The sequence below is a fragment of the Anomaloglossus baeobatrachus genome, chromosome 3 (genome assembly GCF_048569485.1).
Source record: "Anomaloglossus baeobatrachus isolate aAnoBae1 chromosome 3, aAnoBae1.hap1, whole genome shotgun sequence".
Classification (NCBI taxonomy): Eukaryota; Metazoa; Chordata; class Amphibia; order Anura; family Aromobatidae; genus Anomaloglossus; species Anomaloglossus baeobatrachus.
Window position 1 is genome coordinate 418351711 of NC_134355.1, and position 16175 is coordinate 418367885.

The 16175-nt window shown below is 41.3% G+C and overlaps 1 long non-coding RNA gene across 1 annotated transcript in view; it reads left to right on the forward strand.

The window, feature by feature from the left end:
- Positions 1-3733: 3733 nt before the first annotated feature.
- Positions 3734-16175, forward strand: part of LOC142295363 (uncharacterized) — a 45590-nt gene continuing 33148 nt past the window's right edge. Inside the window, exon 1 of the long non-coding RNA XR_012751439.1 lies at positions 3734-3906. This is a non-coding gene — a long non-coding RNA (uncharacterized LOC142295363). The remainder of the gene's footprint in view (positions 3907-16175) is intronic.

The window sequence follows — 16175 nt, forward strand, 5'->3', positions numbered from 1 at the left end:
AATACTGATTTAATTGTGAAAAGTTCAGACAAAGGAGGAGCAGTACTCCTGTTGAATGCAGGTGTTTATGAAAAGCCCTATACAACAGTGTTGAATACTACTAACATCTATACAAAATAAAATTTTAATCCAAACTCTCCTTTTCAGGAAAAGAACAAAAAATTGTTGTTTGAGGGCATTACTGTAGTAGTTATAACCAAAAAAAAGTCAGAACATATATTTATTCCACTTTTGATTGTATCTGGTTTTCATTCTTTGCTAAAGATCTACTTAGAGCAAGTCCCTTCCCCTTTTCATCCCATTGGACGTTTGGGAGAGAGCTTGAGCTTCTTGGTGGATCTACATATTTAGCCATTTATTTTGATTTTACCTGGTCATATTAAAAATACTAAGCATTTGACATCCACATTAGATCAAACACATTGCTCTGAGAATTGTATCTGGGTTTCACTTGATGTTATTGAACTATACCATCCCTTCTTCCTGATTTAACCCTTGATATTCTATCCAAGCCTTAAGCTGAATTCAGCCTTAACACTAAGGAGTTGAACTTTTTTTGAGTTATGTTGGTAGATGATTTACTTTGGCATAACTATTTTTGATTTAATCGGCAGTTCTATATGCAGAAGTGTGAAGTGCATATGGGAGTGGGCTTCTCTCCTTCCCTATCTAATTTATACAGTATATGACTAAATGGGAAATTCCTTCTCCTCTTATATCAGGTGGCTTTGGTTGTTACATTGATGACCTGCTCTTGAGATTGGATAGATCCATACAATCAGTCCCGGAATATTTTGATCATGGTAATTTAATTCAGATGAATTTAAAATTTACATACAGAAAATATTAATTTCCTGTATACCATTTTAATATTATTTGATGAAAACAGTGACTATATCTCGCATTAGAAAAGTATGGCTAGGAATTCGATATTACATGCTAGTTCATGCTCTCCTAAGCATATCATAAACAATTAATGAGATGTAAGAGAAATTCATCCCTGGTGGAAATGTTTGACAAATCAAAAATGGCTACTTAAAATAGATTTTTACAACATGGTTACTCTGAATGGACGTGTAAAAGAGCTGATTCCATTAAAATGAAGAAAAAACAGCATGAAATGTTGAAAACAATTCAAACAATATCAGAACAAGAAATATACAACTACAACAACACCCTGCCATACGTGATAGTCTGAAAAATAGAGTTTCTATTTTTAAATTAGGATAGAAATTAAAAAATAATTTTGACAGAACTGGTAAAGTTTGTAGCAAGAAAATCACCCACACATGCTTTCATCAAGTCTTTTTCTAAACAAACCTGACAATACTGAGAAAACATGGTTGACAACAAGAAGATCGTATAAATGTGGTCATGAAGTTGCAAATGCTGCAGACATGCAAAAATAAAAAAAAAATATTTAATCTTTTACAAAGAAACAATATGAAATTAATTCTTATATTAATTGCAATGCCAACAATGTAGTTTATCTAGTCACCTGTACAGCTTGCGATTTACAATACATAGGCAGTACAGGAGGACCTTTAAAAATGTGCATTAGATGTCATTTATCAGATGCCAACAGTAAAATCAGTTACAAAAGTTCATCTATTTGTAAACATTTCATTCAAAAATACAAAGGAAATTTTTCCACTTCCACCTTTAAGGTAGCTTGAATTCAGTGAGTAAAAAGCGTGTTCGGCAAAGGGATATGAAGCATAAACTCATTAATAGAGAAATGTGGTGAACAAGGTGGCTCCAGGTTTTTGTTGGCCCCAGAAAAAAGAGTCTCAGTGGGCCCTATCCACACGCAGACATGCACATACACAAATATGTACACATACAGGCATACGTACATATATACATTTAAAGACAAATTCAGAAAAACACATATAAATAGACATAAATCTATACACAGTTATATACACTGACATACATAGATAGACAATTCATACATGTACACATAGACACATTAGAGGTATTTTTAACAAGGGGAAGCCTGTAGAAGCCTCACTCACATCCCCGCTTGTCTCCCGTCCAGCTCCGCCCGGGCATGTGGCTGCACCTCACTGATTGGTGGCCATCACTAACAGACATGACCGCACACAGTGCACACTGACACTACTGTATATACATTACAGGAGAGTTTGGGGACATATACTTGATAGGGCAGTAAGACCCCCATTTCAGGAGTTAATACAAAATACTGCTTAATAAAGATTCAATATGCTTAACACAGTTTAATTGGTCACGATGACCCGTAGACTCTCAGTGAATATTACACAAAATACCAGTTTGTACCAGGCACACCTATGATTATATTACTGTAATAAAGATAATTACGTGTGAAGCATAATTTTCTGCTGAAATAAACATATTGATCAGATATTACTTATCTATACCGAAACTGCAGATGTCAGGAATAATATTAAGACATGATCATGCTATGCATTAGCTCATTATAAACTTTGGTTAAACACACCTACCCATATGTCTGTATAAATATGGGTCCCTGTAATAAAGATGTATGGCATTTGCATTTTACCCAGGCTCATTATTGACTCTGCGTCAATTGCATTCAGACTGCAGTCTTACCATCCAATTTGGCTACCTTCCAATATATCTAAATGGTTGGACTTAGACCACCTTAACAATTTGGCACCCCAGATGGGACAGGAGAAGACAGGAGAAGACCCCAATACCTGAGACCCGGCACCTGCAGGCTGAGGACCAGAGGACACACAGACTCAAACACCGGTGTGGGTAAGAACCTTAGTTTCTTACAAATCTCTTTCTGTGTCTCCACTGCCTTCTATCCTGTAGCCGGATCTTGAGGTATGTTATAGCCAATCTTCCTGATATATCCTGCCCATATTGTTTGGCAAAGAACCGTAGAATATCCTAGTGATACATGATATATATTGGATTGGATAGTTTTATGTGCTGTTACTTTGTTAAGTGTTTATTGTATGACTACCGTGTGAATGTATGAGTCTTCCTTGAGGATGCAGGATGTTTTCCTGTGGTGTCTGCCATGAGGACTTATCTCCCCTGTTGTACTGGCTTGCCAGAATCATACGAGGAGACGCCCAAAAACGGTATACCCATAAGGAGCGACACCACCTTGAGACAAGGGGATAAGTTTGTCATCTTTGTCTTCTTGCTCTCTGTCTATGTGTACCAACTACCCCACATGGTATTAGAAAGTATTGAGAAAGCTTTTGTTTTACTAGCTTGCCTATGATTGTTCTGTTTTACCCTCTGGTTGATGTATAAGATTTACACATATGCAAAGCTAAGTCTAGGGTACATACCGTCCCTCACCACAAGGCTTTAGGGGATTTAGTGATGTGACTGTTGGTGCAGTCATTGGCCAAGTCATAAATCTCAACATTGAGAGTCCACACACCTGAAAACTGATAGAGTGCACTGAAGTCAGTTTGGAGGTACTGCAAGTTGTAGGACTAGGGGCATGACTATTGGTGTAGTCACTGGCCAAGTTATGAGGTGCTTGAGATGCCAGTTGAGAGGCAGGGGAGGAGACCATGGGTAGTACCACACTAGATAAGACACAAAGGAAGACAATCAGAGGAAGGCAAGCAGAAATGGGTAATACACTTAGCCAGGAGATAACCATGAGGGTTATGGTGACAGTGAAATAGTGAAAGGTCTAGGAATGAGTGGTGATTCATTGGACTCCGCTCTCTGGTAAACAGCTTTAGTGACAAGCACGGGATGGATTAATGATTAATGAATAACAAGTTAACTAAACAGGCAAAGGCTCAGTCTGAGGTAGCAAAGAAAAGACATCATGGAGCTAGAGTAGGAGACGTCTGGATGAAGGGACGGCCGTGACATCGCCCCCAGGCAGACCAGATGAGGGGGAGATTGCGCAACTCCATAAAAGTGAGAAAATGTGTTATCTTGCTTTGATACCCTGGTGTGTTCTGTTTGGGATGAGGAGTTTTTGGCTGCCAGAGCCCAGACACCTGATGACTGATCTCTGTGAGATAAGTCCTAGTTTTTAATCAGGTTATAACATCCCTTAAACATCTGCATTATGTGAAAAATGTGTGTGTGTTTTATGTGTTCCGTGAAAATGTGAAAGTGAAAGTAAACTGTGTTGAATCATTCCGTTACTGTACACAACTGTGTAAAGAGAAGGAAAAAGTGCTGGAAGTTGAATTCTGCTGGTCTTAAGAGTTTAACTGTTTTTAATTGTCTGAGGTACTACACTGAGGTAGTACATTGAGAATAGAATGCGAAAAAAAATCTGTGATAGGTTTGTTTGGATCATTTTGTCTTAATAAGGTATCTGCAGTGTTAACGAACTTTGGAGCTTGTAGATGTTTGGAGTATTTTGAAAGGTGAATGGAGTTCCTAGTCACCCACGTGATACTGGCTTTGTGACACACTCTGGTACGTTTTCTGATGCAAAGTGTAAAGACTCAACGTTTCTGTATGTATTGCTGTAGACAATCCTGTGGGTTTGTTGCTGACTGAGGTCAAATCTATTTGTTTGTATATTCCTGTGAATATAGACAGTTCTGATGCAGAAGAAATAGGGGTAAGCCTGAAAAATATGTTGAAAATTTGCAAAAAGAGGAGTGTTAGTTTTTGGAATTGAAGACCTGGAGTCAAATTAGACGGCACCCAGTAAGTTTAGCATGAAGGGATTCGTAGGTTAGAAAAAGTGAAAAGCATGTTGATAGTATGGAAAATTCTCCTCAAGGGGGGGCAGGAATGGTTGTCCCTGGAAGGAGATTAGGTGGATAAAGGATGTCATGTTGAGCAAAAAGATTTTATAAGATGCTGAGGTATAATATAGAACGTCAAGGGAAGTGGAAATTATTGAGATGGATTGAATAAATGTAATTCTGAAGCTGTGAATACATGTACATTGCCCCATCTATGAAATTGGCTTCTCCCAGGCTGATCAAAAAGCAATGCCCTCCGCGTCTACGTAAACCAATACCCTCTATTCCTGTCCTGAATGCATATGACATGCCCTATGTCTCTCCCTCCCCGTCCCAAAAGCCACTGGTCTGTTTGTTGCTTGTGTAGTAGGAGCTCCAAAGGAGGGACATAAAGGCCTCTCATTCACACAAATCCTCCAAATTAGCCTAGATCCCATTACTCACAACCTCCAAAGACAACCCACCGATACTATCCTTATTCCCACCTCCTTTTCCCCTGCCAGTCCCACACAAGGTCATTCCGCATATGTTACATGGAAGCCCCAGGAGCCTGCAGTTCCAGTGAATATTACTTCTGACCCTGATATACACTCACTGCCCTTACACTCTTCTACACATACTGATTATATTCTTAAATTTAAGGTTCAGCTAAAAAGAGAAAGTCAACATACAGACCAGGGTACAGTTCTTTTTCTTGGGTCTCCGAGAGCCCATACGCAAACAACTGCATCTGGTAACTCCTGATTACAGAAGTAAAGAACCAAGGCACCTTCTTTCAAGTAATAAGAAGTGTGGAGATGAATCTAGCAAATCCCAAGACTACTCCACGTACAAATGTGCTGCTTTCACAGTCACCTGAAGAGTATCATCACATCATCTCCAGCTCCTTCCGCAGGAGCACAAACCTGTGTTTGCCACCCACTTACGCACCCATTGCTGGATAATACCTCCGACATTATCCTAGAGCACAAGTTGAAGATCAAAGCTCTGCATGAAATCACTGCCATTCTCGCACAGATGCAGACAAAACACCTGTCTGCCGCCAGTTACGTGTGGCTACAGTTACTGCTCCCTGCCAACGTCACCATCTCCCAGTGTGTGGTCCTTAACCTTGCTACTCTTCTCCCTCTTCCAAGGGGGGAGAGTGTCCCATCTCTGACACCTTGGTGGAAGAGGTAGTCGACTCTGGCATAGCTCTACATGATTGGAAGACCCTGACTTAACCCTCTTCATGGATGGATCAAGATATGCAAATCAAGAAGGACAGTTCCACACAGATATCGTGGTGGTAGCAGAAGACGCTGTGCTGATAGAGCAGTCGCTACCCACATCCCTATCTGTACAAGAAGCAGAAGTATGTCCTCTCACTGAAGCCTGCAAGATGGCAGCCAACATCTACTCTGTATGGAAGACAGGAGACTTGATCACCACCAATGAAACTCCTGTGCATCACCATCAGGTCACAGAAGTACTGCTTTGCTATTGCCAGGTAGAGTCGCGGTGATCAGGGTTGAGGCCCACATTGGAGGAATCTGAAGAGAAGCAGTAAGAAATGCCTTCGCTTACAAAACAGCCAAAGAAACAGCATTGTGCTCCTTAAGTGAATGAATGAGAAACATCAGAGACTGAGATAGTGTGCAGATGTGGGCTCCTGGAGACCGTAGAAGGTGACCAGGAACCTGCTTTCATAAAGATATGTCAGGCCATGGGTAACAACTGTCCCTACTAGAGATGAGCGAACTGGTCCCGGTTCGGCTCGAGGCCGGTTCGCCGAACGGGGGTCCCGTTCGAGTTCGGTTCGTCGAACGTTCGACGAACCGAACTTGAACGTATAGGCTAGAATGGGAGGCAATCACAAACACATAAAAATGCATGATAAATGTACACAAACAGTTAATAAACATTGCCATAACACTTACCGGTCCTCGCGATCCCTTCTGCACTCTGTCTCCTGCCGCTATTCCATCCGATGATCGCTGAATCCTCCCGATGACCTGCACTGCCAGCAGAGATGCAGGACCTATCGTGACGTCAAAATAGCCATGTGACCAGTCATGTGGCTATTATCTCATTGGCTACAGACTGGTCACATGACTATGACACGTCATGTAGGACCTGCGAGTGCATCTCTCCGGTACACGGTGCACATATGTATATCGCCGTGTACCGGCGACATGCTCTAGCACACGGTCGACTCCCCGTTCCGTTAGGGACCGGCTGACACAGCCGGTCATTAACGGAGATCACCGTTGCCATAGCAACGCAGTTAGCGGTGACGTCACCGCTAACCGCGGCTCCGAGAGCACCGTTGCTATGGTAACGCGTCTGTCAGCGTTACCGCTAGCAGCCAGCAGTGATCACTCACGGAGTGAAGGCTGCACGCTGCTGCACGATTGTAGTGAGCATTGTAGTGAGGATGGAGGTTCCCCAGCCCCAAGTGATGAGCTGGTGAATCTCATCCTTCCTCACTACAATCGTCACTACTACTACACTAGAAAGAAAGAAGACAGAAGAGCAGGATCGTGGAGGGCTGACAGGGGGTAATAAAGATGGAGTCTCTAATGTGTCTGTGTATTTATTTCTATTAAAGTATTTTTTCTCTGTGTGGTTTCTTTTTTTTAACCCTTTATTGGAGATTCTTAATGGCCGGGTCAAACGTGCCTGACATTAAGAATCTCTGGCTTAATACTGGCTGGTAAAACAAAGCCAGTATTAACTCATGATTACCCAACAAGCCACCCGGCTCCAGGGCTGTTGGAAGAGTTGGATACAGCGCCAGATGATGGCGCTTCTATGAGAGCGCCATTTTCTGGGACGGCTGCGGACTGAAATCCGTAGCAGAGGCGCCCACAAACCTCGGGCTAACTTGTGCTGCGGATTCCAATCCCCAGCTGCCTAGTTGTACCCGGCTGGACACAAAAATGGGGCGAAGCCCACGTCATTTGTTTTTTAATTATTTCATGAAATAAGTGAAATAATTAAAAAAAACGGGCTTCCCTATATTTTTGGTTCCCAGCCGGGTACAAATAGGCAACTGGGGGTTGGAGGCAGCCCGTGGCTGCCAGCTGTACCTGGCTAGCATACAAAAATATGGCGAAGCCCACGTCATTTTTTTGGTGGGCAAAAAACTTCTGCATACAGTCCTGGATGGAGTATGCTGAGCCTTGTAGTTCTGCAGCTGCTGTCTGCTCTTCTCCATACAGACAGACAGCAGCTGCAGAACTACAAGGCTCAGCATACTCCATCCAGGACTGTATGCAGAAGTTTTTTGCCCCCTGAAAAAATTATGTGGGCTTCGCCATATTTTTGTATGCTAGCCAGGTACAGCAGGCAGGTACGGCTGCCCCCAACCCCCAGTTGCCTATTTGTACCCGGCTGGGAACCAAAAATAAAGGGAAGCCCTTTTTTTATTATTTCATGAATTTCATGAAATAATTAGAAAACAAATGACGTAGGCTTTGCCCCATTTTTGTGTCCAGCCAGGTACAACTAGGCAGCTGGGGATTGGAATCCGCACCACAGGTTGGCCTGAGCTTTCTGGGCCCCACTGCTGCGAATTGCAGTCTGCAGCCACCTCAGAAAATGGCATTTTCATAGAAGCGCCATCTTCTGGCGCTGTATCCAACTCTTCCAGCACCTGCCTGCTATACCTGGCTAGCATACAAAAATATGGCGAAGCTCACGTCCTTTTTTTGTAGTTTTTTGGCAAAAAAAATAAAAAATGCTTCATTGGATTTTCCATTGCCAGTGAAGGTAACACCAAACAGTGGGGGTTAGCAGCCAGTAGCTGCTTGGATTACCCTTAGCTAGCAATACAAAAAATGCAGCGGGAGCCCATATATATTTTTTTTAATTATTTATTTAAATAACTAAAAATAAAATGGGCTTCCCTGTATTTTGATTGCTGGACATCACAGTGCTGTAAAAATAAATCTTTAAAAAAATGACGTAGCGCTCCGCGGTATTTTTGATTCTCAGCGCAGATAAAACAGACAGCTATGGGTTGCCACCCCCATCTGCCTGCCGTTACCTTGGTTGGCAATCAAAATACAGGGAAGCCCATTAATTTTTTCTATTTAAAAAATAGTTAAAAAAAAAATGACGTTGGGTCCCCCCATTTTTGATAGCCAGCTAGGGTAAAGCAGACGGCTGTAGCCTGAAAACCACAGCTGGCAGCTTTACCGTGGTTGGGGATCCAATGTGGAGGTCCCCTCAGGCTCTTTTTTATAATTATTTTATAAATATTAATAATTACACAATAAAAGTAGGGTCCCCCCCAAATTGGATCACCAGCCAAGGTAAAGCGGACAGCTGTGGTCTGGTATTCTCAGGGTGGGAAGGTCCATAGTTATTGGGCCTTCACAGCCTAAAAATAGCAGGCCGCAGGCACCCCAGACGTGGCGCATCCACTAGATGCGCCAATCCTGGCGCTTCACCCCAGCTCATCCCGTGCCCTGGTGCAGTGGCAAACGGGGTAATAAATCGGGTTGATACTAGCTGTAAAGTCACCTGAGATCAAGCCCAGCAGTTTGTGATGTCATGGCGTCTATTAGATACCCAACATCATAAACTGTCAGTACTAACAAAAACAAAAAATCGACAAAAGAAATTTATTTGAAAAAACAGTCCCCAAAACATTTCCTCTTTCACCAATTTATTGTAAGAAAAAAAATAAAGGGGTCCCACGACGACTCTGGACCGTCTAGAATATGGGGGGGAGACACTCAGGGAACGTATCCCCCATTTCCTAGGAGTGCGGACCCTTCATGTGAGGAGTGTGGGTGCAATGAATCTGCACTCACTCTCCCCGGGTCCACAGCAGCAGAGTCCATGTCGTAATGGTTGCTACCAAAGCTGCAATGCCCTGCTCATGAGGTAAGGGCATGCCTAATCAGGAGAACTACTGTAGAGGAAACTCTGCTCACTGGTATATAGGTGCTCAGAGGTAATAATAGATAAAATTAGTGAGTAACCTCGGCACTCTAAATCTCCCAGACTAAGTCAGTAAGTCACAATGGATAGTAATGCAAAATCACTCTTTATTGGTCCATATTAAGAAAAAAAAATGTTTCATAAGCATATATGTTTTTGTCCAAAACAAGTTACAAATGACGTTTCGGCCTGAGCCTTCGTCAGATTGGACTTATCTGCATGTAATCATGAAAAATGACAATAATCAGTATCACATAAGAGTGAGAGAACAATAACATAAACTCGAACAATGTAGAGGTACAATCGGGATGCAGCAAAAAAATTGCAACACAGCAAGAAATGAAACACATGATACAAATGTCATAATACAGTACAAGGACAATATAGTAATGACAAATATGGGGTCAGAGTAGACTTAAGGCTACTTTACACACTGCGATATCGGTCCCGATATCGCTAGTGTGCGTACCCGCCCCCATCTGTTGCGCGACACGGGCATATCGCTGCCCGTGCCGCACAACATCGCCCAGAGCCGTCACACATACTCACCTGTCCGGCGACGTCGCTGTGACCGGCGACCCGCCTCCTTTCTAAGGGGGCGGTCCGTGCGGCGTCACAGCGACGTCACTGAAACGTCACTGAACCGCCGCCCAATCGCAGCGGAGGGGCGGAGATGAGCGGGACGTAACATCCCGCCCACCTCCTTCCTTCCGCATAGCGGCCGGGAGGCAGGTAGGGAGAGCTTCCTCGCTCCTGCGGCGTCACACGCAGCGATGTGTGCTGCCGCAGGAACGACGAACAAACTCGTTACTGCTGAAGTAACGATAATTGGGAATGGACCCCCGTGTCGCCGATTAGCGATTTTGCACTGTTTTGCAACGATGCAAAATCGCTTATCGGTGTCACACGCAACGGCATCGGTAATGCGGCCGGATGTGCGTCACAAAATACGTGAACCCAACGACTCCGCTTTAGCGATGTCGCAGCGTGTAAAGCCCGCTTTAGACAGCTCTGGTACGAAAGAGATGTCAATCATAAAGTAACATGTGCAGTAGGTGTAGAGCTACAGTATGCATGGCAGAGCTAATGGGTAGACCGACCATAGAAAAAGAACGGAGAAAAAGTGGAGAAAAAGTAGAGAAAAAAGTGGAGAAAAAGTGGAGCATAAGAGAAGAAAAAGTGGAGAAAAAGTGGAGAAAAAGTGGAGAAAAAGTGGAGATTAAGAGGAGAAAAAGTGGAGAAAAAGTGGAGCATAAGAGGAGAAAAAGTGGAGAAAAAGTGGAGAAAAAGTGGAGAAAAAGTGGAGAAAAAGTGGAGCATAAGAGGAAAAAAAGTGGAGAAAAAAGTGGAGAAAAAGTGGAGCAGAAGAGGAGAAAAAGTGGAGAAAAAGTGGAGAAAAAGTGGAGCATAAGAGGAGAAAAAGTGGAGATTAAGAGGAGAAAAAGTGGAGAAAAAGTGGAGCATAAGAGGAGAAAAAGTGGAGAAAAAGTGGAGAAAAAGTGGAGCATAAGAGGAGAAAAAGTGGAGAAAAAGTGGAGAAAAAGTGGAGCATAAGAGGAGAAAAAGTGGAGATTAAGAGGAGAAAAAGTGGAGAAAAAGTGGAGCATAAAAGGAGAAAAAGTGGAGATTAAGAGGAGAAAAAGTGGAGAAAAAGTGGAGCATAAGAGGAGAAAAAGTGGAGAAAAAGTAGAGAAAAAGTGGAGCATAAGAGGAGAAAAAGTGGAGATTAAGAGGAGAAAAAGTGGAGAAAAAGTGGAGCATAAGAGGAGAAAAAGTGGAGATTAAGAGGAGAAAAAGTGGAGAAAAAGTGGAGCATAAGAGGAGAAAAAGTGGAGAAAAAGTGGAGCATAAGAGGAGAAAAAGTGGAGAAAAAGTGGAGAAAAAGTGGAGAAAAAGAGGAGAAAAAGTGGAGATTAAGAGGAGAAAAAGTGGAGAAAAAGTGTAGCATAAGAGGAGAAAAAGTGGAGAAAAAGTGGAGAAAAAGTGGAGCATAAGAGGAGAAAAAGTGGAGAAAAAGTGGAGAAAAAGTGGAGCATAAGAGGAGAAAAAGTGGAGATTAAGAGGAGAAAAAGTGGAGAAAAAGTGGAGCATAAGAGGAGAAAAAGTGGAGATTAAGAGGAGAAAAAGTGGAGAAAAAGTGGAGCATAAGAGGAGAAAAAGTGGAGAAAAAGTGGAGAAAAAGTGGAGCATAAGAGGAGAAAAAGTGGAGATTAAGAGGAGAAAAAGTGGAGAAAAAGTGGAGCATAAGAGGAGAAAAAGTGGAGAAAAAGTGGAGCATAAGAGGAGAAAAAGTGGAGAAAAAAGTGGAGAAAAAGTGGAGAAAAAGTGGAGAAAAAGTGGAGCATAAGAGGAGAAAAAGTGGAGAAAAAGTGGAGAAAAAGTGGAGCATAAGGGGAGAAAAAGTGGAGAAAAAAGTGGAGAAAAAAGTGGAGAAAAAAGTGGAGAAAAAGTGGAGAAAAAAATGGAGAAAAAGTGGAGAAAAAGTGGAGAAAAAGTGGAGAAAAAGTGGAGCATAAGAGGAGAAAAAGTAGAGAAAAGAGTGGAGAAAAAGTGGAGAAAAAAGTGGAGAAAAAGTGGAGAAAAAGTGGAGAAAAAGTGGAGCATAAGAGGAGAAAAAGTAGAGAAAAAGTGGAGAAAAAGTGGAGCATAAGAGGAGAAAAAGTGGAGAAAAAGTGGAGAAAAAGTGGAGAAAAAGTGGAGCATAAGAGGAGAAAAAGTGGAGAAAAAAGTTGAGAAAAAGTGGAGAAAAAGTGGAGCATAAGAGGAGAAAAAGTGGAGAAAAAAGTGGAGAAAAAAGTGGAGAAAAAAGTGGAGAAAAAAATGGAGAAAAGGTGGAGAAAAAGTGGACAAAAAGTGGAGAAAAAGTGGAGCATAAGAGGAGAAAAAGTGGAGATTAAGAGGAGAAAAAGTGGAGAAAAAGTGGAGCATAAGAGGAGAAAAAGTGGAGATTAAGAGGAGAAAAAGTGGAGAAAAAGTGGAGCATAAGAGGAGAAAAAGTGGAGAAAAAGTGGAGAAAAAGTGGAGCATAGGAGGAGAAAAAGTGGAGATTAAGAGGAGAAAAAGTGGAGAAAAAGTGGAGCATAAGAGGAGAAAATGTGGAGATTAAGAGGAGAAAAAGTGGAGAAAAAGTGGAGCAAAAGACGAGAAAAAGTGGAGAAAAAGTGGAGCATAATAGGAGAAAAAGTGGAGAAAAAGTGGAGAAAAAGTGGAGCATAAGAGGAGAAAAAGTGGAGATTAAGAGGAGAAAAAGTGGAGAAAAAGTGGAGCATAAGAGGAGAAAAAGTGGAGAAAAAGTGGAGCATAAGAGGAGAAAAATTGGAGAAAAAGTGGAGAAAAAGTGGAGCATAAGAGGAGAAAAAGTGGAGATTAAGAGGAGAAAAAGTGGAGAAAAAGTGGAGCATAAGAGGAGAAAAAGTGGAGATTAAGAGGAGAAAAAGTGGAGAAAAAGTGGAGCATAAGAGGAGAAAAAGTGGAGATTAAGAGGAGAAAAAGTGGAGAAAAAGTGGAGCATAAGAGGAGAAAAAGTGGAGAAAAAGTGGAGCATAAGAGGAGAAAAAGTGGAGATTAAGAGGAGTAAAAGTGGAGAAAAAGTGGAGCATAAGAGGAGAAAAAGTGGAGATTAAGAGGAGAAAAAGTGGAGCATAAGAGGAGAAAAAGTGGAGAAAAAGTGGAGCATAAGAGGAGAAAAAGTGGAGAAAAAGTGGAGAAAAAGTGGAGCATAAGAGGAGAAAAAGTGGAGATTAAGAGGAGAAAAAGTGGAGAAAAAGTGGAGCATAAGAGGAGAAAAAGTGGAGAAAAAGTGGAGAAAAAGTGGAGAAAAAGTGGAGCATAAGAGGAGAAAAAGTGGAGAAAAAGTGGAGAAAAAGTGGAGCATAAGAGGAGAAAAAGTGGAGATTAAGAGGAGAAAAAGTGGAGAAAAAGTGGAGCATAAGAGGAGAAAAAGTGGAGATTAAGAGGAGAAAAAGTGGAGAAAAAGTGGAGCATAAGAGGAGAAAAAGTGGAGAAAAAGTGGAGCATAAGAGGAGAAAAAGTGGAGAAAAAGTGGAGAAAAAGTGGAGAAAAAGTGGAGCATAAGAGGAGAAAAAGTGGAGAAAAAGTGGAGAAAAAGTGGAGCATAAGAGGAGAAAAAGTGGAGAAAAAGTGGAGAAAAAGTGGAGCATAAGAGGAGAAAAAGTGGAGATTAAGAGGAGAAAAAGTGGAGAAAAAGTGGAGCATAAGAGGAGAAAAAGTGGAGATTAAGAGGAGAAAAAGTGGAGAAAAAGTGGAGCATAAGAGGAGAAAAAGTGGAGAAAAAGTGGAGCATAAGAGGAGAAAAAGTGGAGAAAAAGTGGAGAAAAAGTGGAGCATAAGAGGAGAAAAAGTGGAGAAAAAGTGGAGAAAAAGTGGAGCATAAGAGGAGAAAAAGTGGAGATTAAGAGGAGAAAAAGTGGAGAAAAAGTGGAGCATAAGAGGAGAAAAAGTGGAGATTAAGAGGAGAAAAAGTGGAGAAAAAGTGGAGCATAAGAGGAGAAAAAGTGGAGATTAAGAGGAGAAAAAGTGGAGAAAAAGTGGAGCATAAGAGGAGAAAAAGTGGAGAAAAAGTGGAGCATAAGAGGAGAAAAAGTGGAGAAAAAGTGGAGCATAAGAGGAGAAAAAGTGGAGAAAAAGTGGAGAAAAAAGTGGAGAAAAAGTGGAGAAAAAGTGGAGAAAAAGTGGAGCATAAGAGGAGAAAAAGTGGAGAAAAAGTGGAGAAAAAGTGGAGAAAAAGTGGAGCATAAGAGGAGAAAAAGTGGAGAAAAAAGTGGAGAAAAAAGTGGAGAAAAAAGTGGAGAAAAAGTGGAGAAAAAGTGGAGAAAAAAATGGAGAAAAAGTGGAGAAAAAGTGGAGAAAAAGTGGAGAAAAAGTGGAGAAAAAGTGGAGCATAAGAGGAGAAAAAGTAGAGAAAAGAGTGGAGAAAAAGTGGAGAAAAAAGTGGAGAAAAAGTGGAGAAAAAGTGGAGAAAAAGTGGAGCATAAGAGGAGAAAAAGTGGAGAAAAAGTGGAGAAAAAGTGGAGCATAAGAGGAGAAAAAGTGGAGAAAAAGTGGAGAAAAAGTGGAGAAAAAGTGGAGCATAAGAGGAGAAAAAGTGGAGAAAAAAGTTGAGAAAAAGTGGAGAAAAAGTGGAGCATAAGAGGAGAAAAAGTGGAGAAAAAAGTGGAGAAAAAAGTGGAGAAAAAAGTGGAGAAAAAGTGGAGAAAAAAATGGAGAAAAGATGGAGAAAAAGTGGAGAAAAAGTGGAGAAAAAGTGGAGCATAAGAGGAGAAAAAGTGGAGATTAAGAGGAGAAAAAGTGGAGAAAAAGTGGAGCATAAGAGGAGAAAAAGTGGAGATTAAGAGGAGAAAAAGTGGAGAAAAAGTGGAGCTTAAGAGGAGAAAAAGTGGAGAAAAAGTGGAGAAAAAGTGGAGCATAAGAGGAGAAAAAGTGGAGATTAAGAGGAGAAAAAGTGGAGAAAAAGTGGAGCATAAGAGGAGAAAATGTGGAGATTAAGAGGAGAAAAAGTGGAGAAAAAGTGGAGCATAAGAGGAGAAAAAGTGGAGAAAAAGTGGAGCATAATAGGAGAAAAAGTGGAGAAAAAGTGGAGAAAAAGTGGAGCATAAGAGGAGAAAAAGTGGAGATTAAGAGGAGAAAAAGTGGAGAAAAAGTGGAGCATAAGAGGAGAAAAAGTGGAGAAAAAGTGGAGAAAAAGTGGAGCATAAGAGGAGAAAAATTGGAGAAAAAGTGGAGAAAAAGTGGAGCATAAGAGGAGATAAAGTGGAGATTAAGAGGAGAAAAACTGGAGAAAAAGTGGAGCATAAGAGGAGAAAAAGTGGAGATTAAGAGGAGAAAAAGTGGAGAAAAAGTGGAGCATAAGAGGAGAAAAAGTGGAGATTAAGAGGAGAAAAAGTGGAGAAAAAGTGGAGCATAAGAGGAGAAAAAGTGGAGAAAAAGTGGAGCATAAGAGGAGAAAAAGTGGAGATTAAGAGGAGAAAAAGTGGAGAAAAAGTGGAGCATAAGAAGAGAAAAAGTGGAGATTAAGAGGAGAAAAAGTGGAGAAAAAGTGGAGCATAAGAGGAGAAAAAGTGGAGAAAAAGTGGAGCATAAGAGGAGAAAAAGTGGAGAAAAAGTGGAGAAAAAGTGGAGCATAAGAGGAGAAAAAGTGGAGATTAAGAGGAGAAAAAGTGGAGAAAAAGTGGAGCATAAGAGGAGAAAAAGTGGAGAAAAAGTAGAGAAAAAGTGGAGAAAAAGTGGAGCATAAGAGGAGAAAAAGTTGAGAAAAAGTGGAGAAAAAGTGGTGCATAAGAGGAGAAAAAGTGGAGATTAAGAGGAGAAAAAGTGGGGAAAAAGTGGAGCATAAGAGGAGAAAAAGTGGAGAAAAAGTGGAGCATAAGAGGAGAAAAAGTGGAGAAAAAGTGGAGCATAAGAGGAGAAAAAGTGGAGAAAAAAGTGGAGAAAAAGTGGAGAAAAAAGTGGAGAAAAAGTGGAGAAAAAGTGGAGCATAAGAGGAGAAAAAGTGGAGAAAAAAGTGGAGAAAAAAGTGGAGAAAAAAGT